The sequence below is a fragment of the Malaya genurostris genome, chromosome 3, assembly GCF_030247185.1.
Source record: "Malaya genurostris strain Urasoe2022 chromosome 3, Malgen_1.1, whole genome shotgun sequence".
Lineage (NCBI taxonomy): Eukaryota > Metazoa > Arthropoda > Insecta > Diptera > Culicidae > Malaya > Malaya genurostris.
This window is the reverse complement of record NC_080572.1, coordinates 81,666,519-81,690,851: the sequence shown is the minus strand read 5'-3', so window position 1 is coordinate 81,690,851 and position 24,333 is coordinate 81,666,519. Positions and strand designations below refer to the sequence as shown.

The following is a 24,333-nucleotide window of genomic DNA, read 5'->3' as shown; positions in this document are numbered from 1 at the left end:
CTCTTCATGATTGCCCAGTATTTCTCAATAGGGCGAAACTGGGGACAGTTGGGTGGGTTAAGGTTTTTCGGAACAAACTGAACCCCTTTCTCTGCATACGATTCTTGAACGACTTTGCTGTAATGACAGCATGCATCTGGCCAAAACATTACGGGATGGTCGTGGGATCGAATGAACGGCAAAATTCGTTTTTGGGGTCACTCTTTTTGGTATAGTTCCGATGTCATTATCTTATTTGTAACGAAAACTTTCGTTTTTTTTTGCCGCTGCTGCGAATGCCCTGTCAAATCTTAAATTTTCTTGCAAATTTGTCGGCAAAAACAAATTTTAATTTGGCTGGAACATCCCCCGAGCCGTTGGCAAGTAAAATTTTTGACCTGGGATTTGCCGAAGTCAGCCATGACATAGGTTTCATCGTTCATCAGAAGACACCTGTCGAACTTGGTCAGCACATGGTCATATAGTTTCCGAGCACGAATTTTGACCACACTATTCTGTTTTATGGTCCGATTTGGCTGTTCCTTCCCGGAGTCTAGTTCTCCTCACGGTACTATGGGCAGCACCGAATTTTTTGGCCAAATCACGGTCCGACAGATTAGGATTCCTCTTAATCGTCTTCAAAATCTTACCACGCAGTTTCCGGTCGACAGTTTCACTCCGACGATTGGCTTGAGGCTTCCGAATCGTCGTCAATGTTTCCTTATACCGTTTGATAACGCGCCATACGGTATTTCTGGACAATTCCAGCTGTTTAGCTAGCCTAGATGCAGACCACAATGGATTTTCCAAATAACCGTGCACAATTTTTCCCTTCTTTCGGCTTTCATGTTGATTGTTTACAAAGTACAGTCGATTTGCGGAATGTCAAAAATCATACGTGAAGCTGACAAAATTCCCGACACGTGGGCGCCAAGAACTTCCAAATCCGTCCACCAGGAGCGCCACAATGTGAGCAAAAGTTTGTTCCAATTCTAAATGAAGCAAGCTTTAGACAAAACTGAACAAATTTGACAATGATACAAGACACGATTCACGCGTGATCTGTCAAAAACAGTGTTGCCAAAAAGATACCAGCAAAAAAAATCACCCTTTGTCGATGCTTTTTACACTTACCGAGTGAAAAATCATATTTGATATGCTGGCATGACGGCACTGTGAGAATCGTCGAACCATGAAATCTTTAAAACCCACAGCTCTATTCTAAGTTGTTTTCAAGCATACTCCATCATTATCACGATACCGTGAGATTCATGTTCGATGCAAATTTGTTTGTTTTTTCTTTCCATCTGGTGTGCTTTCATCAATGGGTATCTGAAAGTGATTGTTAAGCATTCACTGCAGCGGTTTCCTCTTGTGGTATATTTTGCGATCGAACGCTGCAATTACTCGGCACATTGTTATTCATTCAACAATGGGAAAGGTTCCCTCTGTCGACTGTAATAAGTAAATGGAGCTCTAATCACCACCATTTACCTCCCACAGTAGCGATTGGTAGGAAGGTGTAGGACTATCAGAGAAGGTGCCTCATTTCAAGATATTAATATCAAATAATGCTCCAATTAATGCAAGTTCTAATTATGCAAGAAAACAAAACACATGTAGAATTTCCCTTAACCGGAAGAAAGTCGGGCTCCGGTTTGCTAACGCTTTGAAGCGAAGGCAGAAAATTGTCTTCCATTTTATCCAACAAACAGTCTGCAGCTGCAAACGGTAAACTTTCATTGCCGTTTCTGTGGACTTTTTCGTGTTTCGTTAAATTATAGCCATCGCTGATGGGCAGCTTTTCCGCGGTTAATTAGAGCATTGCAAGCAGCTGCTTATCTGATACCAACCAGGCAAAACAGCTAGCCCACATTTAACCACAAGCCTCTTAAGACGCCTCGATCGTGGCTTTCCACTCGCATGATCGTTATCCCGTTAGGCAGACTATGTTAGTGCGCGAGGGCACCCAGACCGGCTGACCATGCGGTTATCTGCAAGCTTTGGGATGATCACCGAAGATAAATCAACGGTGCTCATTACGTACTAATGTGACATGCTCGACAATCGTGTCATCATTTGCATCACATTTGTTACTTGGATTATCTTCGAGTCGTTATGGGTGAGATGCATTTTCATCTTTCCGGTAATGTTTGATATTAAAATTACCTTTTCAGTTACAGTGCAATGTACGAAATCGATGAAAAAAATTTATTTAACTTACGATTTGTCAACAAATGTACGGTTAGGCACTGATAAAATTTTCATCGCAAAACAACCCCGTCAACTATTTTGAACATCTTCTGATAGGAAGAATAAGTGCAGCTGAAAACTATGCCCAACAATCAAAAAGCCACGTGCGTTTCGCACAGGATCAACAGCTTTGCTTGGCTTCTCCTAAATGCGCCGCTATCGGTGCTAGTTTCTGGTGCATAAACAAACCAACAGCAATGAAATAACAAACGTGGCCGGTGCATTCTCTAAAACTTCAACCATCAACAAAGTGCGGTTTGTTGTTTTCGATTCGGTTCTCTGTTTACTCCGCCGCGTGTACCCGCGCTATTTTGTGTACTTTTCAAGGTGAATGAAATGAAAAACAAAATACAAACAGCCGAAAACAAAAAAAAAATCATCAGTCGGTCGGCCGCTCATTGACGGCGGCGAAAGTGCTGGTGGCTCGGCTCGACCCGGCCCGGCCCGGCCCGGTGGATGCGGGAACAACCAGAGTGTGGAGAAAAAAATTTCGCGACTACCGCGGGTCTCACTAACGAACGTAATTTGCAAATCAGTTCCAGCTCGTCAAGCCATCAACCGGCGGTCACCGGACCGAACCGCTCGCCAGCCGTAGTATACTTATGACGAGATGATCACAGGTTTAGATCTTCTGTAGCGGTTGGGGAGATTTGAATTTGACCGCATGCAGCCACTCGAATGGAGAAAGGTAATCAATTCTGCTCGATGGATGGGTAATATGCATATGAACTCCTAGTTAATGGTAATGAAGCATTTTGTCTTTGTTTTTTTTTTTGTTTTTCTGACGGAGGAGAAATCATGCTTTTTAATTTGAAAGTTAGGATTTTCGCGAGAAGATAAATGTGGAGTGTTTAGTATGTGTTTTCACTGTCTATTAATCACGTTATGAATTATGTCAGTTTATGCAAATGCTGCAATGTGAAATATTATAAATAAAAAATGTCTCATTAGAGAAATGTGATAAACATATTTTTCTGAAGATTTTCGGGAAGTAAGCTTCTTTTAAAACAAAAAAATTACCCAATGTGTACCTATTTTTTGTGGGTAGGAGCTAAAATATTCCCCCGCTAAGTTTTGTACTATATGAAAAAAATCTGCCGTGTGTTGATAAAATTCCATAAATTGGATTGAATCTAACTAAATTGGATTGAAATTGTTTACGTTAACCAAGTTTCATAGCAATCAGTCTAGTTATTACATCAGGAGTGACTGTAAGGAAATGACAATAACAATCAGAATGAAACTTTTTTGCGATGCATGCTTTTCAAGTCACAGATTAATTAAAATGAATATTTTAGTTTCAGCGCCCAACGTTTTGACACTATTGATTGATTGCTCTGTTTTTCCCTTGATGACAACACCAATCAGGACTATCCAAATCTTTGCTTCAATCAACAATTTTTTTTTTTTTTTTTTGTTTCGATTATAGAGGTTTTAACCTTAAGGGCATTCGCCTCTTCGGGCCAGAAAAACTTTCTGACCCTATGTGCGGGGTTGGGAATCGAACCCAGGTGGGCTGCGTAAAAGGCATCGACTTACCCATTACGCTACACCCGTCCCCTCAATCAACTATTCAATTCTATTAGAATCGAGTACATCACTAATGTATGTGAAGAGCACTTTTTTGTAAACCTACTTGTAATATGTAATTGAGGAAAGGAACCAATATACCAACTTACTAACTAGTACAGAGAGCGAATCGATTCAATTGAAAATTGCATGCATTTTTGTGGAAATTCCCCGATCAACAAGAGAGAACCAATTTGTATTTGAGGTTGTTTCGTTTTAACCTTTTTTATATATATAAAAAATAGGTATAGAATTCGCTCAAACTTTAGACAAATTTTCCGAGGCCCGGAGGGCCGAATGACATATACCAATCGATTCAACTCGACGAACTGAGCAAATGTTCGTGTGTGTATGTGTGTGTGTGTGTGTGTCTGTATGTGTGTTGTCAACTAAAAGTTCGAGATCTCAGAGATGGCTGGACCGATTTTGATTAAACTAGTCGCAAATGAAAGGTCTCCCCATCACCCAAAACGCTATTGAATGGTTTTGAGATCGGATGTTTACTTTTTGAGTTATACGAAGTTTTATGTCAAAATTTTCAGTTTTTTGACAGTATCTGTCACAATTGACCTTAAAAACAGAATATGTTTCCAGACTTAGATTTCGCACGGTAATAAAGGGTGATTTTTTAAGAGCTTGAGAACTTTTTTAAACAATAAAACGCATAAAATTTGCAAAATCTCATCGGTTCTTTATTTTAAACGTTAGATTGGTACATGACATTTACTTTTTGAAGATAATTTCATTTAAATGTTGACCGCGGCTGCGTCTTAGGTGGTCCATTCGGAAAGTCCAATTTTGGGCAACTTTTTCGAGCATTTCGGCCGGAATAGCCCGAATTTCTTCGGAAATGTTGTCTTCCAAAGCTGGAATAGTTACTGGCTTATTTCTGTAGACTTTAGACTTGACGTAGCCCCACAAAAAATAGTCTAAAGGCGTCAAATCGCATGATCTTGGTGGCCAACTTACCGGTCCATTTCTTGAGATGAATTGTTCTCCGAAGTTTTCCCTCAAAATGGCCATAGAATCGCGAGCTGTGTGGCATGTAGCGCCATCTTGTTGAAACCACATGTCAACCAAGTTCAGTTCTTCCATTTTTGGCAACAAAAAGTTTGTTAGCATCGAACGATAGCGATCGCCATTCACTGTAACGTTGCGTCCAACAGCATCTTTGAAAAAATACGGTCCAATGATTCCACCAGCGTACAAACCACACCAAACAGTGCATTTTTCGGGATGCATGGGCAGTTCTTGAACGGCTTCTGGTTGCTCTTCACTCCAAATGCGGCAATTTTGCTTATTTACGTAGCCATTCAACCAGAAATGAGCCTCATCGCTGAACAAAATTTGTCGATAAAAAAGCGGATTTTCTGCCAACTTTTCTAGGGCCCATTCACTGATTTGCAAGCGTTGCTCGTTAGTAAGTCTATTCATGATGAAATGTCAGAGCATACTGAGCAAATAATAATGCATGAAAATCATAACCTCAAAAAATCTGAGCAAATACTAATGCATGAAAATCCTAACCTCAAAAAAATCACCTTTTACCTATCCAACAAGCCATAGATTGTTGAAATCCGTCCATTTTTAACGGAGATATCGAAATTTTTGTGTAAACGACTTTTCCCCATATTCCAGAAGTAGGAGTTTTGAGCGCTGTATGGCAAATAAATGCTTGGGAGTAACGGAAAACACGATTTTTATACTGTTACATACAATTGTTTCTAAGTACCAAAAAGGATGTGTACAGCATTCTTTTTCGTGACATTTCGCCTCGGACCGATTTTAGCACGGCTCGTTTTTGGCAACATAATGGCGATGATGGCGGAATTCTTTTAAAATAATATTGTTTTAAACTACTTACAGCAATAAATGCTGGAAGAACATAACATCCATATACCATTCGAATCAGTTCGTCGAGATCAGCAAATGCGTGTGTGACAAATAATTTCACTCAATTTTCTCGGAAAATTTTTTTTGCTGCAAATTCAGATTCATACGAAAAGTCGTATGCTCCCAAACAAAGTTCCTGAATTATGTTTGGTTCCGACCTCTGGTTCCGGAACTACAGGGTGATATGTGAAACGAAATCAAAATTGTTTAAATCATTCTTCTCGTAGATGGCTGAACCGATCTAAGATTCAAATGAAATCTAAGAATCATCTAAGATTCAAATGAAAAGTTTCAAGATTCTATAAAACATCTTGCTCTTCAGTCAGTTTCGGGGATAAAGGGTGATTGGTATAAAAATGTCTATTCCACATAAATTAATCAGGTTTATCGGGCTAGCAGATTTGGATAATCGATAAAAAAATAACTTTTTTTAGTTTTAGTGGTATTCAGTTTTCTATTCAGAAGGCAACTAAAAATTTAATTCATGCTATGATTTCTCAAAGATGTCTTCTCTGATTTTCAAATATTTTGAAACAAATGTAAACTATATAGCTACTCAGATGAATTTATCTGACTTCGGCCATACCGATTTTAGAATTCCGGTTCCAGTATAAAATCGTTTCTCGATGCTCAATCGTTTTCTCAAAACCTAATCAAATTTCAGAAACAAAAATTCAAATTAAAATAAACTTATATATAAATTTAATTAATTTTATCCAATTATGACTTCCGGTTCTCAAATGACATGATGAAGAATTTTTAAAATTTAAACCGATATAGAAGATGACAATCCCGAAAAGCTTCAAAGTTGGACTCAAAACTGTTGTAATTTATTCGTCATATGGCCATACGAATCGGTTTGGGTTATGCTGGTTCTTGAATACCGGCTCTGGAAGTACCTTAAATTACCGTAAACTGGAACTTACATATCATGGCATGTTCAATCGATTATCACACTTTTAGATTCAAATTTGATCCGATTTGCAGTTTCGTCATTACAGAGTAATGAGTGATTAAAATCTCAAATTGTCGCTTAAAACGACGGTCATTAAAATAATGTCATGAAAACTTAAACACTAAAGAATATTCATGCAAAAAACATATGCGGATTGATAAAAAAAAAGGTATCATCTCACTGCTAGGTGGATTAAACACGTTTTTCTATCTAAATTAGTCGTTAATAGTTGAAATAACAGAAATTAACTCAATTTGAACCTAGGTGATAACAAAATTGCTAGTAACTTTGATATGTAAATATCAATATTATTTTTAAATTTGTTACAAATTTAGTACGACTTTTTAGCTGTTATTTCCCATTTTTTGCTGGAAAACGCATTACCGTGCAAATCTAAAAATAGATTTCGCGAAGTAAGATGAAATTGTATACCATTAGGCGATTTGATTTGCATAAAAAAATCAGACAGCTACGCGACTAGCTCCGAACCGGGAAGTTTTGATCTGCCAACATACGCTACGATTGCATTAGCACATGAGAGCCAACTGAGGGGTGACAGGATACATTGGCATCATATAGTGACTGGTGTAAGTCTCTATCACTACAAAAATAATTTATCGCCAACATACGCTACGATTGCATTGGGGCATGAGAACCAACTGAGGTTGAAAGGATATATTGGCATCATATAATAACTAGTGTAAGTCTATATTGCTACAAAAATAATCTATTGTTCTTCACCTCTTTAGTCGTTTCCTTCCAACCGGCATATGAATGTCAAAGGGGCTATTTTATAACTATGAGCAGAAGTGAATATATACTAAAATGTCGAATGACATAAGGTCGAAAGACAAAACGGGGACTTATTGATCCATGTGTTACAATGGTTCCAACGTTTTTCCAATTTTTCAATGTTTATAAAAAAATTTATCTTTCGCTTCAAAATAAGCTTCAGTATCAGCGATGACCTCCTCATTTGAGCCAAATCTTTTCCCATGGAGCATTTTTTTAAGATCAGCAAAGAACCAGTAGTCACTGGGGGCTAAATCTGGCGAGTTCGGGAGGTAGGGAAGCAGATCGAAGCCCAATTCATTCAATTTCGCCATTGTTTTCATCGACTTGTGGCAGGCTGTTTTTGTTCCATCGAAAGCAATCGCGGCACCCACTTGGAAAAAACCTTTTTCATGCTCAATTTTTCATGAAGGATAGTAAATACACTTCCATATGATATCAGTGTCATCTCAGCAATCTCACGGAGCTTCACTTTACGATCTTTCATTATAATTTTTGTCACTTCACTCACATTTTCCGGTGTAACGGCTCCCACAGGTCTACCCGAGCGTTCCGCGTCATTTGTGTCGGTACGACCACGTTTAAACTCGGCGAACCACCGACAAATCGTTGCTTTTGATGGACAAGAGTCCGGATAACATTTTTCAATCCATTGTTTCGCTTGCACGGTGTTTTTACCCATTAAAAAACAATGTTTTATCAAAACACGAAACTCGGTTTTTTCCATTTTTTAAACAAACTACAAAACGACTTTACTCCAACTTCGATAACTCGGATCGACTTAAAATTTTGACCCGTTTCAAGCAAAGATTAGTACTCTAGAAAGACGTGGTTACTGGTTTACTACGAGCGCCATCTCTGCTTTAGTCTCGGGACTTATTGATCCATGTGTTATCACCCTAAAAGGTGATTATGTTGATGAATACAAAAAAATTTGCAAATAAAAATGTTGTTTTCATTGTTAGTCTCGGGACTTATTGATTCATGTGTTATACACTTCTTCTGAATTTTCACTGTCTTTCAAACGAATTTTTATTTTAATCTAAATTTACGAAAATCGATTCAGTCATTTCCAAAAAAAAATATGTGTACATTTTAATCAAATATACCCGTCAATCGACACATATACACGTACAGATAATTCAATTAAAAAAAAAATAAATAAAATTTTGGTATAAAGAAGAAAAAACTGAAAAACTATCATTGATTAGTTAACTTCCTCAGATTCAATAAGGTAGTTTTGTTTTACTGAATTTAGTCATTTCCATTCATTTACAACTATTCTTCAGTACCAAAAAAGAACTTGTTCATAGTTTTAAAATAGCTCCTTTGTCATTCAGATGCCGGCTGGAAGAAAACGACGAAAGAGGTGAAGAACAATAGATTATTTTTGTAGCAATATAGACTTACACTAGTTATTATATGATGCCAATATATCCTTTCAACCTCAGTTGGTTCTCATGCCCCAATGCAATCGTAGCGTATGTTGGCAACTCAAAACTTCCCGGTTCGGAACCAGTCGCGTAACTGTGCATGACTTTTTTATGGCAAATCAAATTGCCTGAAGGTATGCAATTTTATCTTACTTCGCGAAATCTATTTTTAGATTGCCCGGTAAAGCTTAGCCTAGTGTTTGAACTCTTTTTTTTCACAATTCTCTAGTATAGTTTTAGCTGAAATGTAACGGCCCTTAATATAATATCTAGACTTGCTATAATCTTAATACAATCTGAATGTTTGCTTCTGATTTGGAATCATATTTATAACATAATGAGGTATAAATATAAAGATCATATATAATTTTGACAGAATCCTTTTATGCTCTGTTGATCGGGTCGCTTATAGTATTATATGACAATATATTTAATTAGTGAGTCTGAGTAACTCCTTTGAACTAAACCAGAGAGGACACTTCAATATCCCTTTCAAAATTTTATTCTGAATCCGTTTTCTTCATGGTGGAATAACAAAAGCGTTTCTTCCTGGTGAAAAAAATACTTGACCAGTTGGTACAAGGAACGACCGAAATTAGCTCTGCGCCTAATTCGTATTACTGTTTTTGAATTAGTTGATTTTAACAACAAAATTTCCAAAATAACTATTGAATCAGTTAAAATTGAGAACTGTGCTTAAAAAACTCTTATTTTTAGAGAGTGTGTTTAGATGGGGAATATCCTGGACACAAACCAGCAATATTTCAATCCAACTCGAAATTCTTATTGACAACTAATTTTGTGACTAAAATCACAAAATTTGTCTCTATTTTTCTATCGCCATTATATCTGAAGGACAGCAAAATTAAACAAAAATGAAATTGATTTTATTACCAAGTTCATTAACCAAAAACTCATGAGAAAAGTCAGAGCAAAACAATCCATTAAAAAGTTGAAAAGGACAGTCTTGTTGAAACTGCTTGCAAATTGTTTTCATGTTTTTCGCATGTGCTACGATATATCCATATTTAAATTTGTAAACCGGTAAATAAAAATGCCGTAAACTGTTAGTGAAAGTGTATTTATTGAAGTGAGTTTCGAATGTTGCACTCTAATTGTATATGTCAAATTAAGTTTTTTGTATCTTCCAACCTTCCGGGCTACGCCGTCCGGTCTACTACTTGTATTCGGTTTTCGTTTTCCGAGTGCTCAAAGTTTCCAGCGAGAAAGTCGATTTCGCGAAGTCGAATTAAGTAAACAGCGATTTAGTAGAAAATTTTTCAAGAACATGTTTATGTTTCGTTTATGTATTTTTTCTCCAATTCAACATCGTATTTATACCTGCCAATATAGAAATTTTTTTCGGTGGTAGTGTGCCATCTAGTGGCTAGTAGTCAATACGGTGTTAACTTTTTTGCGGTGACAGTGCGTCATACACCTGCAAATTACAGAAGCCAGTTCAATCATTTATGTTGATTGTAAACAACGTTTTATTTCTCTAATTCAACTAAAAAATTATGTATGGAAATGAAGTGTGCCTTAGCTAAGAAATGACAGCACGGTTAATTGGTGAATTCAACTAAAAAATAGCCATTTCAACAAATATTTCATTAATACTAAGGGAATGAGAATTAAAAAATTTATATTTAAAATTTTTTTAGTTGTCTAAAAAAATAACTAACTAAAATCAGAAAATCAACTCATTTTTTTGCCAAAATGCTGATTTTGGTCTTTTCGTGTACTGCATAAAGCATGGCTAGTCTGGAAATTTTTATTATGCATTAAGGGACGGGTAGGGTCTAACACTTTCGAATAATCGTTTATTGTTTCCTATATATTTCCTTATAGTAAAATATTTCAAGAATATTTCGTGATATTTTCAAGCCTATCAGAGCAAACCTCTGGAAGTCATGTTATGTCTGTTTCGATTGTCTTGAAAATTAGACAACACAATCTTGAAATATTTCATTACGACAAAATACAAAGCAAAAATATGATTTTCCGAAATTATTAGAGACACTCCTTATAAATAAATTGTTTCCTGCGATTTTATAGACAATAAACTTTGAACGCGTTTTTCTAGGAATCAGGTTTTGAAAGTCCGCGTCCATCGTCATTTTTCCGTGAAAAGTCCTAGTTTTGACTTCGAACATCCACCAAAAATTGAAAAAATTTTAAAAAATCAAACAAAAACGTTGGGGTCTAGATAAACATCTGCCATAACTATGCTACTTCGAATCGTGGACTTCTGATTAGTCTGCGTTATTAGATTAACTTACAAAAAAATAACGCATGTAACACTTCGTAATGCCAATGAATCACAAAACCCGTAGTACATGTAACTCTTCGTTACGCCTATAACATACTAAAAATAACGCATGTAACATCTATGATTCACAAAAAAAACAAATGTGACGCTTCGTAACGCCTATAACTCAAAAAAGTAACGTGTGTAAAACTTCGTAACGCCTATACAATAAAAAAAAGTAACGAATGTAACGCTTCGTAACGCCTATAACTTACAAAAAGTAACGCATGACACGCTACTTCAACTTACAAAAAAGTAACTCTTCGTAAGGTCTATAACTTACCAAAATAGTAACGCTTCGTAACGCGTATAACTCACAAAAAAGTAACGTATGTAATGCTTCATAACGCTTATAACATTAAAAAAAGAAACGCATGTAACGCTTCGTAACGCTTATAACTTACTATAACTGACGAATTCTACCTCAAGACGAGAATATTATACGACAAGAGGACAGCTGACAGAGATTTTCAAACACATTAAGCTGTCGAAGTTTACAAATAAATATATCTCGTGCGACAGCTCATCTGTTCATGGGGCTTGAAGAGTGACATTTAAATAGCAGCCGGTATCATCACCAAGAAAATTGATGTGCATGAGTAGGAGAGACCGGGGCGATATTGGTCGCTTTTGGTTTTGCGCGGAAAATAATAATTTCACTCGGAATGTTATATAGGTACTATTCGAAATGCTACAAGTTTCAGTTACAAAACGCATTTAATTTGCGGTACATATCCCTACTAGAATGGGCGCAATCAGGCTCGGAGTGCACCAACCTCGAAATCGAAAATCTCAAAATGCGTGAGGCAAAAATGGCCAGTCACATTTTGACGCAGGAAGTTTGATAGTTTTACAGAATTAATATAATAGACTTGTTTTTGATCGAGACACCCTTTAATTTTTTTGTTTCTTTTTTAATTAGTAGTTTGTAGCGACAAAAGCAAACGATTGGAAAATTTTACGTATAAACAGCAATTATTGATCACATGATAAGTTATATGAACCAGATTGAAGAGTGACTTTCAAAATTGGCCGGATTCCTCTTATGACTACAGCATTTTCCGAAGATGATCCACATTTGAATGCTAATCTGTCGCTGTTACGAAGAATTTCGCCAACAACAAACAATCAATGCATGGCAAAAATTTCCATATAGGATCGGTCGGTTTGATTATTGGTTCAGTTCATTACGATGTGTGCCAAATTCGACCTAGATTGTGCCGGACACCCAAAAGTATACCGCAATTAATTATGAAACTGGATCAATCATTATATTATTCAATCACTTCCAACTGGTTGTAATCGGTTTGAAAGATGCATTGACCGGTCAATCGAAAAAGACATTTATAATGAAAAGCAAACTGAATTTTAGCCGATTTCTTTGAAGTTTATAACACAAAAAGCAATCAAGTAAACCGCTATCATCAATTGAGTGGACAGTGATAGAAGCCTTCGCTACAATATCTCTCCACGAGTGAATGACCCAGACGGGAAGATGAGCCCCATTGGATGCGGCGGCTCTTTTGGTATCACCGCCGACAACTTCTCACAGGCAGAGATAACGGTGCAATATTGGCAAATTAAGAGGTCTGTCGGACAATAAACAAAACCGACACAAATGATGAGCCAATCAATGACAAAATAACGATAATAAGACCAATTTAACTGGCCGATTGGAATCGTGTTTGTTTTACCCGAGCCCATGATTGACGTAATAAAGTAATTTTTGCCGTTGTCGGTGGATTCTCGTTAAACTCCCTTTTCTTATCTGAGTATTTGATAGAATTTATCATTTTTAGTATCCAGTATCTTGTATGATTTCCACCGTTTTGTCGACAGATTGAACAAACTTTTTTCGAATTCACTACTGCTAGTGCTAGTGTTGACACAATCACTTCAGATGACGGTTGAGCAATCAAAAAATAAATTTTAAGACAGCATTTGCAAACTTCACCACCGTGGTCATCGCCGCCCCAATTGTAATTGCTTTTTTGTTGGTGATAGTGGTTTCCTTATTACATACCGAGCGGCGCATGTCGATGATAGTCAAATGCAATCCGTTTAGTGGGTATGTAATCGCGGCGGTGATCGTAGGGGGAAAGTGATGCAACCACTGTCGGCTGGAGTGAGGCGCGCGAAGGAAACCGAAAAACGCCCGTCCGTTCAATTCAATTGAACCCTTCTGCCGATTTTGGATGGCACGCGAAATATGCCACCGAACAAAACCGTGAAAGACGACGTCGACGGAATGGAAAGGCCGTCCTAAGAACCGTCCAACCAAAACGACAACGCGACGATGGCTTCAATCACCAGATAGGTTACATGCATATTTAAATTCCAACGTTGCATGTAAACTGTTTCCAAATTGTTTTCAGCCAAGGCATTGCTTGTAAGTGAGTTGCAGTATGCTCGAATGGTCGTATATGACATATCCGGAACACTTCTTTGTTATTTGGAAAGTTTGAGTTGCTCGTACATAAATCAGCCATTGGTTTTGGGTCTAAATGATAAAAAACCCTTCTTAATCCACCTAGTGGTGTGATAATGCCTTTCTCTTTCTTCAAAACATTCTCATGAATTTTTTATCACTTTCTAAAATAATTTCTGACACTAGTTTTGCTCATTTTTGACACCAATTAATTCCGATTGATTCGAGTAGTTCACAAAAGCATGATTCAGTGTTTATGTCACATACTCGGCATCGTTTTTCAAACCAAGCGCTTGACATCTGCGTTGCCCCTTCTTAGTCCACTTAGCGGAATTTTTATATATCTTGAAAAATCACCATACATGAAATTTTCGAAATTCATCCACCTAGTGGTGTGATAATGCCTTTCTCTTCTTTCATAACAGTCTAATGAAAATATATTTCATACTTTTATTAAATAATTTCGGATACTAATTTTGACACCAATTGATTCAGATTGATTCGAATAGTTCACAAAAACATGCTTCAGTGTTAACGTCACACAGTCGGCATCATTTTCGAAATCGAAAAAAATAATTTTGGTGGCAAAAGGTTTAGAATTGCATGAAACGTCTAGATTTAGTGTCATCTCGAAAAAAAAATTTTTTAAAAAATCGAATCTTTGGGACTTAGAAAAAATAACTAAATTTTCCCAGAAAGTTGATTTGAGATGACACTGAATTTCGATATTTCATGCAGTTTTAAGAGTTTCGGCATCAAAAAAAATTTCGATTTTGGAAATTTCATGTACTCCCCCTTGTGGTGCTTTTTCAAGATCGAAAATTGTCAAACCTTTACCACCGGGCAGCACCCCTTACGCATGTGCGATTTAGCTCAAATTTTGCATAAAGGCTTTTTTCGAGTTGCCTAAACTTTTGAGCACTAGAGCTTAACGAAAATAGAGGTGATCCCAAAATTTTGGCACCCTTATATAGATATAAGAGCGGTAAAAATCAACGTGTTTTGTCGGTTACGTCACTTATACCATCATATATCTGGAAACAAAAGTCATAACCATTCGATCTTCGAACTTGATCAATGGCCCGACATTAGCTTTCAAACAGCCCAAGTTTGTTAAAATCGGTTCAGCCATCTCTGAGAAAATTGAGCGCGGTAAAATACAACGCTTTTTGTCGGTTACGTCACTTATACAATCATATCTCCGGAACCAAAAGTCTCAGCCATTTGATCTTCGAACTTGATCAATGGCCCGACAGAAGCTTTAAAACAAGCCCAAGTTTATTAAAATCGGTTCAGCCATCTCTGAGAAAATTGAGCGCGTTCAAATATCTTCGAAAAGTGCCACACACACACACACATTTTCCGATCTCGTCGAGCTGAGTCGAATGGTATATAACACTATGGGTCTCCGAGGCTCCGTTCGAAAGTCGGTTTTTCCAGCAATTCTAATACCTTTCTATAGAGAAAGGCAAAAACCCTTCTTAGTTTACTTAGTGGAATTTTCAAATATCTTGAAAAATCACCATACCCCCCCTATGAAATTTTCGAAATCGAAAAAAAATTTTGATGCCAAAAGTCTTAGAATTGCATGAAACGTCGAGATTTAGTGTCATCTCGAAAAAACATTTTCTTTTAAATTGACCTTCTGGGACTTAACCTTACCCGCTGGGCAGCACCCCTTACCCATGTCCGATTTAACTCAAATTTTGCATGAGGGCTTTTTTCGAGGTGCTTAAACTTTTGAACAATAGCGTTTTACGAAATTAGAGGTGATCCCAAAATATTGGCACCCTTATATACATTAGAGCGATAAAAAACAACGCGTTTTGTCGGTTACGTCACTTATACAATCATATCTCCGGAACCGAAAGTCACAACCATTTGGTCTTGAACTTGATCAATGGTCCGACAGTACCTTTCAAACGAGCATAGGTTTGTTAAAATCGGTTCAGTCATCTCTGAGAAAATTGAATGCGTATAAATATCTCCGAAAAGTGCACACAAACACACACAGACATTTTCCGATCTCGTCGAACTGAGTCGAATGGTATATAACACTATGGGTCTCCAAGGCTCCGTTCAAAAGTCAGGTTTTCCAGCAATTCTAAAACATTTCTATAGAGAAAGGCAAAAACTTAACTGTAGTGCGGGTATGTTGATATAATTTTCAGATACTCTATTCGCCATCAAACGAACCGATTCCGGCTATTCTGGAAATCCGGAAATGGTAGTCATAAATTCCAAAAAGGATCGCACTCACTTTTCTTTGCGATGGTTTGACCGATTTCCACAAACTTAGATACAAATGTAGGTCTTGTAAAATTCCTGAATTTCAACCGGATCCGATTTCCGATCCCGGAAATATAAGGTAAAGTGTGTTAAAAATTTTGTAACGTCACTTAGACAGGCAATACAAAAAATGTAAAAAATTTCTAAACTAGCCACAAAACTATACCAATCGCTATCCATTATGCCGGTTCTCGGGTTTCGGTCCCGGAAGAACCTGCAATAGAAACTCACTTCGTTTTTTCATAGATGGCCCAACCGATCAGATAACGGTTTCATTCTGTAGGTTATACTAGTTATTACACAAACAAACTCAAGAATCGTTATGTTTAAGGATATACTACAGTATTATATATATATGAGAATATGGTTGATATGAGAGAGGCATTATTACACAACTAGATCGATAGAAACAGGTTTTTAACAGTCCAATCTTGTGAAGGTTACCCGACCATCAAGATATAACAAGTTTATAATATAAAGCAATTCCCGTTTCTAATTTTGTCTCGTTAGTAGGTAAAATAACAAAAATGTATTACAAGAATCAAAAAGAGGTACACTTATAATGAAATTTTGTTATGATCTTCTGTTTGGAAATCAATTTCTAAAACAAAGTTGATTTAAATCTATTGTTTTGGAACTGGAGATCACCAGAAGAGATGCTATTATGAAAAAAAACACACTGTCGCAATTGAATACCCTGCTGTTACGAGATTTCCGAAAATCCAAAAATTCGTATGATTATTATCCCATCCCGCGAAATGACTGACCGGATCACCGCTTAGACACGCAAAAAATAAACATATCTCACGGTCATTGAACCAACTGCCATCAGGGTAGACTACGAGCGGTGAGCGAAATGACAAAATACGAAATGTCGTTGGACGCTTCGGAAATCGCCAGGAAAGAAATTTCACATAATGCATTCCCAGCACACCGAAAAACCACCGGTATAAAGGCAACACGTGAAGCCACTAAGCAAACCAACTATATCGGGTGTCAATAAATACGTTCATTTGTTGTCATACAAAAACTATATGTGATACCTTGAGGATTGGAGAAATCAGATGCACGGGCTTTGTGCATGGTAATCACCTAAAATAAAAAGGTGAAATTCGGAATGAAAGTGAAACCATTGAAATGACAAACAACAAAAAAAATGCCCCAATCATTCCGACGAGAAATCGCCGTAATACCATCTGGGCAATGCACACGTTCGAGTTCGAGGAAAGGTTTTGGATGTTCCATCGACGGGCCGTGATCAGTTGGATTACTATTTCGGTAAGGGATCCATGACTAAACTTTCCAATTTCGATCTCAATCTCATCGCCCAACCGGCAAACGACTAACGGAAGCGCATGTATTCATTCAACACACGTTCATTAATTTTGGCCAAGGATGATGCAAGTGGCTTGATTATTATTATGCAGAATGGAATCATCACGTCCAATCGGAAACGTTTGTAAATGTAACATAATTGTCTTTTTTTTTTGGCTATTAAAGCTAACGATTTCAATCATCTCCAGACTGTCCGCCTATTGCTCAGTGAAAAGTGCATCGAACATACCTCGTTCGAATTCCCGATAGCACGACCTTCAGTTCGGTATTACTTTCCCCCTTGTTTCCCCGTTGAATGGATACAGCCTATGCTGATGCTGACGAAACTGGTTCCATTAGGCCTGTGCTGTGCTTTGAATGAATCATGACGTGGAACCAGCGGGAATCGCTCCAGCTGACGAAGTCTGCAACGCGAAAAAGAAAGAAAAAGAAACGACATTGAATCATACGATCAAATGGAAAACCGGCGTGTGAAAACTCCCTTCGCAGGTGATGTAGCTATAAAATAAGCAGAAATTGGTTTGCTGCTCGATGTCAATGTCATAAAAATTACCAGTTTTGGCAAAATGCGCCCAGCTGCCACGGTGAGGAGCGGAATGTTTTCATATTTGATCACAATGGTTCGGTTTTTCGCGCCCAACGAGGTTGAACGCGCGGGAAAATGGTAATTCAAACATGGGTTCAAAAAGTTAGGCACGACACAAACATACCAAGTGCATGGAGCTTGTTGAGAGATTTTCATTCCCAGAACCGACACGGAAATGTTTCATTGTTTCTGTTGATGGGCTCATAGCTGTGCATATTATAGCTCGCACTTATATTTAGTAAACCAATCCATTTTCCCAGCTCCCGCGTTACGATCTCGATTTAAGTACAAAATCATATAATTTGCTTAAGCTCCTATGCATGCAGATCGCTTAGGATCCGTATTTCACTGATGCGTTTATCAAATAAATTTGCGCAATTTCTCTTGTTTATCAAGATTTTAAATGCGAATGAGTTTTCCGGATGTATTTCATAAAACGCTTTCAGAACGATTAAAATTCAAATAAGTTATGAAATAAAACAATATCTCTCTTTTATTGGGGATACAACCCGAACAGCTAGCAAGCGCTTAATCGTCCATTGTTTCAATTGATTAGTTCTGCTACCAACGGGCAAACTTCGTGCCACTGAACTCCCAACATTGGTATTTTATTGATGAAAACGTTACCGTGTTCTTCTTCTTTTCGTTCCGTTATCATGTTAATATTCAACATGAGTTAGCCACACGTGTAGTACATTCGAAATGTGATAAGATGCCATTCCCTTTTAGTACAACGAAATTTTTGGTTTTTGCTTTTTGGGGCAACATTTTATTGCGTGGAACAAATTTCAATCAAACTTTTTATTTCTCGTTAACTTAAACTAAATATTCGAAAGAGAACTTCGTATTGTGAGGAAATGGCACTAAAGCAGAATAACTGATTTTAAAAAGCAAACATTTATGACAACGATGGAACTTTAGAACTTTGGAAAAGTATTTATCTTTTTCGTCGTGTTTGTGTTTCCAGGGTGACAGATTGATTTTTTGCGACGTTTTCTTGGGAAACTCTTTATAAAATTCACGTTTAATTATTTGAAGAAAGTTTGTACACAAAATAAACTAGCACTTCCTAAAATACATGATTTTACCACTTTTCCACAGTTCTGGAATTGGCTCTTTGATAGTAACAGTTCGGCTGAAAAGTTCGTATCGTTTAATAGAAACACACATTTTTTTGCCAAAATTCGTTTTTATTATTCAACATAATTGCCGTCAGAGGCGATACAGCGATTATAGCGATCTTCCAACTTTTCGATACCATTTTTGTAGTACGATTTGTCCTTTGTCTCAAAATAGGCCTCAGTTTCAGCGATTACCTCTTAATTGCTTCTAATTTTTTTACCAGCGAGCATTCTCTTGAGGTCTGAGAACAGGAAAAAGTCACTGGGGGCCAAATCTGGAGAATACGGTGGATGAGGGAGCAATTCGAAGCCCAATTCGTTCAATTTCAGCATGGTTTTCATCGACTTGTGACACGGTGCATTGTCTTGATGAAACAAAACTTTTTTCTTCTTCAAATGAGGCCGTTTTTTTGAAATTTCGTCCTTCAAACGCTCTAATAACGCTATATAATAGTCACTGTTGATGGTTTTTCCCTTTTCAAGGTAGTCGATGAAAATTATACCATGCGAATTCCAAAATACAGACGCCATAACCTTACCGGCCGATTGTTGAGTCTTTCCACGCTTTGGGTTCGGTTCATCGCGTGCAGTCCACTCAGCTGACTGTCGATTGGACTCCGGAGTGAAGTGATGGAGCCATGTTTCATCCATTGTTATATATCGACGAAAAAAATCGGTTTTATTTCGATATAACAGCTCCATATCTTTAGGGTGTCAGCTATCTCGATCAACTTCACTTTACGGTCATTGAAAATCATTTTGTGGATTTTTTCAGGGTTTCATCGGTAACAGCCTCTTTTGGATGTCCACTGCGTTCATCGTCTTCGGTGCTCATATGACCAGTACGAAATTTTGCAAACCACTTACGAATTGTTGCTTCGCCCGGTGCAGAGTCTGGATAACACTCATCAAGCCATTTTTTGGTATCGGCGGCACTTTTTTTCATCAAAAAGTAGTGTTTCATCAACACACGAAATTCCTTTTTTTCCATTTTTTTCACAATAACAAAAGTAGCTTCACTCAAAATGCAATATATCACAAACTAATAATCAGACAGCTGTCAAATTTATACACGTATCTTTTGAAGGTTGGTACTAACTGAAAATGGTATGGATTTAATTCTAGTGGCGCCCTCTCAGAGAAACGATACGAACTTTTCAGCCGGTCTGTTATCTGATTGCTTTTGACGTGATAAACGTCCGACTTCAATACAAAATTCCCTTTCGAAACACATTAACATTAGTTTTGCTCAAGGTGTTCGGTCATTAGTTTTTCCATTATTTTATTACTTTCCTTCAAGGACCATTCTAGCCAAAGGTGAAACCTTCCAATTTTAAACACGAACTCAAGTTGCCCAAGCTTATAAACGAATCATTTGCTATTTCTTTTTGAATGAGAAAACTGCACTCCTTCCGAATAAACAGGAACACTACTGGTCTCCTGGTCTCCTGGTCTCCTGGCCTACTAGTCTACTGGTCTACTGGTCTACTGGTCTACTGGTCTACTGGTCTACTGGTCTACTGGTCTACTGGTCTACTGGTCTACTGGTCTACTGGTCTACTGGTCTACTGGTCTACTGGTCTACTGGTCTACTGGTCTACTGGTCTACTGGTCTACTGATCTACTGGTCTACTGGTCTACTGGTCTACTGGTCTACTGGTCTACTGGTCTACTGGTCTACTGGTCTACTGGTCTACTGGTCTACTGGTCTACTGGTCTACTGGTCTACTGATCTACTGGTTTACTTGGTTTACTTGGTTTACTTGGTTTACTTGGTTTACTTGGTTTACTTGGTTTACTTGGTTTACTTGGTTTACTTGGTTTACTTGGTTTACTTGGTTTACTTGGTTTACTTGGTTTACTTGGTTTACTTGGTTTACTTGGTTTACTTGGTTTACTTGGTTTACTTGATTTACTTGGTTTACTTGGTTTACTTGGTTTACTTGGTTTACTTGGTTTACTTGGTTTACTTGGTTTACTTGGTTTACTTGGTTTACTTGGTTTACTTGGTTTACTTGATTTACTTGGTTTACTTGGTTTACTTGGTTTACTTGGTTTACTTGGTTTACTTGGTTTACTTGGTTTACTTGGTTTACTTGGTTTACTTGGTTTACTTGGTTTACTTGGTTTACTTGGTTTACTTGGTTTACTTGGTTTACTTGGTTTACTTGGTTTACTTGGTTTACTTGGATTACTACCTTTACTTGGTTTACTTGGTTCACTTGGTTTACTTGGATTACTACCTTTACTTGGTTTACTTGGTTTACTTGGTTTACTTGGTTTACTTGGTTTACTTGGTTTACTTGGTTTACTTGGTTTACTTGGTTTACTTGGTTTACTTGGTTTACTTGGTTTACTTGGTTTACTTGGTTTACTTGGTTTACTTGGTTTACTTGGTTTACTTGGTTTACTTGGTTTACTTGGTTTACTTGGTTTACTTGGTTTACTTGGTTTACTTGGTTTACTTGGTTTACTTGGTTTACTTGGTTTACTTGGTTTACTTGGTTTACTTGGTTTACTTGGTTTACTTGGTTTACTTGGTTTACTTGGTTTACTTGGTTTACTTGGATTACTTGGATTACTACCTTTGCTTGGTTTACTTGGTTTATTTGGTTTATTTGGTTTACTTGGTTTACTTGCTTTACTTGCTTTACTTGCTTTACTTGCTTTACTTGCTTTACTTGCTTTACTTGCTTTACTTGCTTTACTTGCTTTACTTGCTTTACTTGCTTTACTTGCTTTACTTGGTTTACTTGGTTTACTTGGTTTACTTGGTTTACTTGGTTTACTTGGTTTACTTGGTTTACTTGGTTTACTTGGTTTACTTGGTTTACTTGGTTTACTTGGTTTACTTGGTTTACTTGGTTTACTTGGTTTACTTGGTTTACTTGGTTTACTTGGTTTACTTGGTTTACTTGGTTTACTTGGTTTACTTGGTTTACTTGGTTTACTTGGTTTACTTGGTTTACTTGGTTTACTTGGTTTACTTGGTTTACTTGGTTTACTTGGTTTACTTGGTTTACTTGGTTTACTTGGTTTACTTGGTTTACTTGGTTTACTTGGTTTACTTGGTTTACTTGGTTTACTTGGTTTACTTGGTTTACTTGGTTTACTTGGTTTACTTGGTTTACTTGGTTTACTTGGTTTACTTGGTTTACTTGGTTTACTTGGTTTACTTGGTTTACTTGGTTTACTTGGTTTACTTGGTTTACTTGGTTTACTTGGTTTACTTGGTTTACTTGGATTACTACCTTTACTTGGTTTACTTGGTTCACTTGGTTTACTTGGTTTACTTGGTTTAATTGGTTTACTTGGTTTACTTGGTTTACTTGGTTTACTTGGTTTACTTGGTTTACTTGGTTTACTTGGTTTACTTGGTTTACTTGGTTTACTTGGTTTACTTGGTTTACTTGGTTTACTTGGTTTACTTGGTTTACTTGGTTTACTTGGTTTACTTGGTTTACTTGGTTTACTTGGTTTACTTGGTTTACTTGGTTTACTTGGTTTACTTGGTTTACTTGGTTTACTTGGTTTACTTGGTTTACTTGGTTTACTTGGTTTACTTGGTTTACTTGGTTTACTTGGTTTACTTGGTTTACTTGGTTTACTTGGTTTACTTGGTTTACTTGGTTTACTTGGTTTACTTGGTTTACTTGGTTTACTTGGTTTACTTGGTTTACTTGGATTACTTGGATTACTACCTTTGCTTGGTTTACTTGGTTTATTTGGTTTACTTGGTTTACTTGGTTTACTTGGTTTACTTGCTTTACTTGCTTTACTTGCTTTACTTGCTTTACTTGCTTTACTTGCTTTACTTGCTTTACTTGCTTTACTTGCTTTACTTGCTTTACTTGCTTTACTTGCTTTACTTGCTTTACTTGCTTTACTTACTTTACTTGCTTTACTTGCTTTACTTGCTTTACTTGCTTTACTTGCTTTACTTGCTTTACTTGCTTTACTTGCTTTACTTGCTTTACTTGGTTTACTTGGTTTACTTGGTTTACTTGGTTTACTTGGTTTACTTGGTTTACTTGGTTTACTTGGTTTACTTGGTTTACTTGGTTTACTTGGTTTACTTGGTTTACTTGGTTTACTTGGTTTACTTGGTTTACTTGGTTTACTTGGTTTACTTGGTTTACTTGGTTTACTTGGTTTACTTGGTTTACTTGGTTTACTTGGTTTACTTGGTTTACTTGGTTTACTTGGTTTACTTGGTTTACTTGGTTTACTTGGTTTACTTGGTTTACTTGGTTTACTTGGTTTACTTGGTTTACTTGGTTTACTTGGTTTACTTGGTTTACTTGGTTTACTTGGTTTACTTGGTTTACTTGGTTTACTTGGTTTACTTGGTTTACTTGGTTTACTTGGTTTACTTGGTTTACTTAGAGTACTTGAATGTCCTTTATTTGTCGTACACTTATTTACGTTCGGAACGTCGTCAGTGAAGATACTGTATTAGGGTTTTTACCGTCACTGCTAACCTCAATCGGATGAACACATTTTGACAGTTCAGCAGTACTGTTTGTAAACAGATTATTTTGTTTGTCTGCTTACAAATTTAATGAGACCATTTACGGTCCATATCGCTCAATAAAGTTTTAAAACATTTGTTCACGATTGGATACGGTTTGTTTTTGAGATTTATGAAATAAAAATGACTAGTTTGCAAAGTGTAAAGATGATTGTTCAAGATGTGTTCTTCGATTTTGGTTTTAGCTTGTTTGTAAACAGTACCGCTGAACTGTCACGGATGAATGCTTGTTCATTTGTAACGTGACGATAAAAAATCTAATACCAATGCAATTCAAAGTGTTTCGTAAGAAGATGGTTTAATGGTTTACAATTTTTGTTTTGTGACAATCTAACTCATCCGAAAATTTCATACGTTATTAACTATGCAAACATTTAAGTGTTTCGCTTCGACTAATCAGTGCATTAGCAGTTTATGTTGAACGGTTCAACACAAACCGCTAAGCAACCGTAAAGTCAATGCTATTTGCAAAACACCATGTGCTTCTAAGTTGTCTAGGACTCAAACACATTTGAAAACGATCGAAAGTTTTAGATTTTCAGTAGACATTGTTTAAACGCTGTATTTTGAGGACGGCAGCATTTTGAAAAATTTAAATCAACAGTTTTTAGATGGAAAATTTCAAAAAATCAGATCGGAAAACTTTTAAACTTTTTGGTCTATTATTTGTACATCTATCATAAACCTGTATTAATTCAACTAATTGTGTAATAATACTGCTCATCTAACTCTCATTACATTAATATTACTAAGAGAAGAACTATTTTCTTTGAATAAGGACAAAACAGTTTGTTTGAGCATGAACAAGCATAACCCTTTCAATTTAAAAACAGCTTTGAGCCAAATTTGGATAGGCCCGGT

At 36.8% G+C, this 24,333-nt stretch overlaps 1 protein-coding gene across 4 annotated transcripts in view; it reads right to left on the bottom strand.

The window, feature by feature from the left end:
* The window catches only part of LOC131438091 (myosin-IIIb-like), a 251,269-nt gene that overhangs the window by 168,725 nt on the left and 58,211 nt on the right, over positions 1 to 24,333 (bottom strand). The window contains exon 2 of one of the 4 annotated variants that reach the window (XM_058607892.1): positions 17,464 to 17,638. The exons of the other annotated variants lie outside the window; for them this stretch is intronic. The gene's annotated coding sequence lies outside the window, so the exon portion shown is untranslated. The remainder of the gene's footprint in view (positions 1 to 17,463; positions 17,639 to 24,333) is intronic. 4 annotated transcript variants of the gene reach the window in all.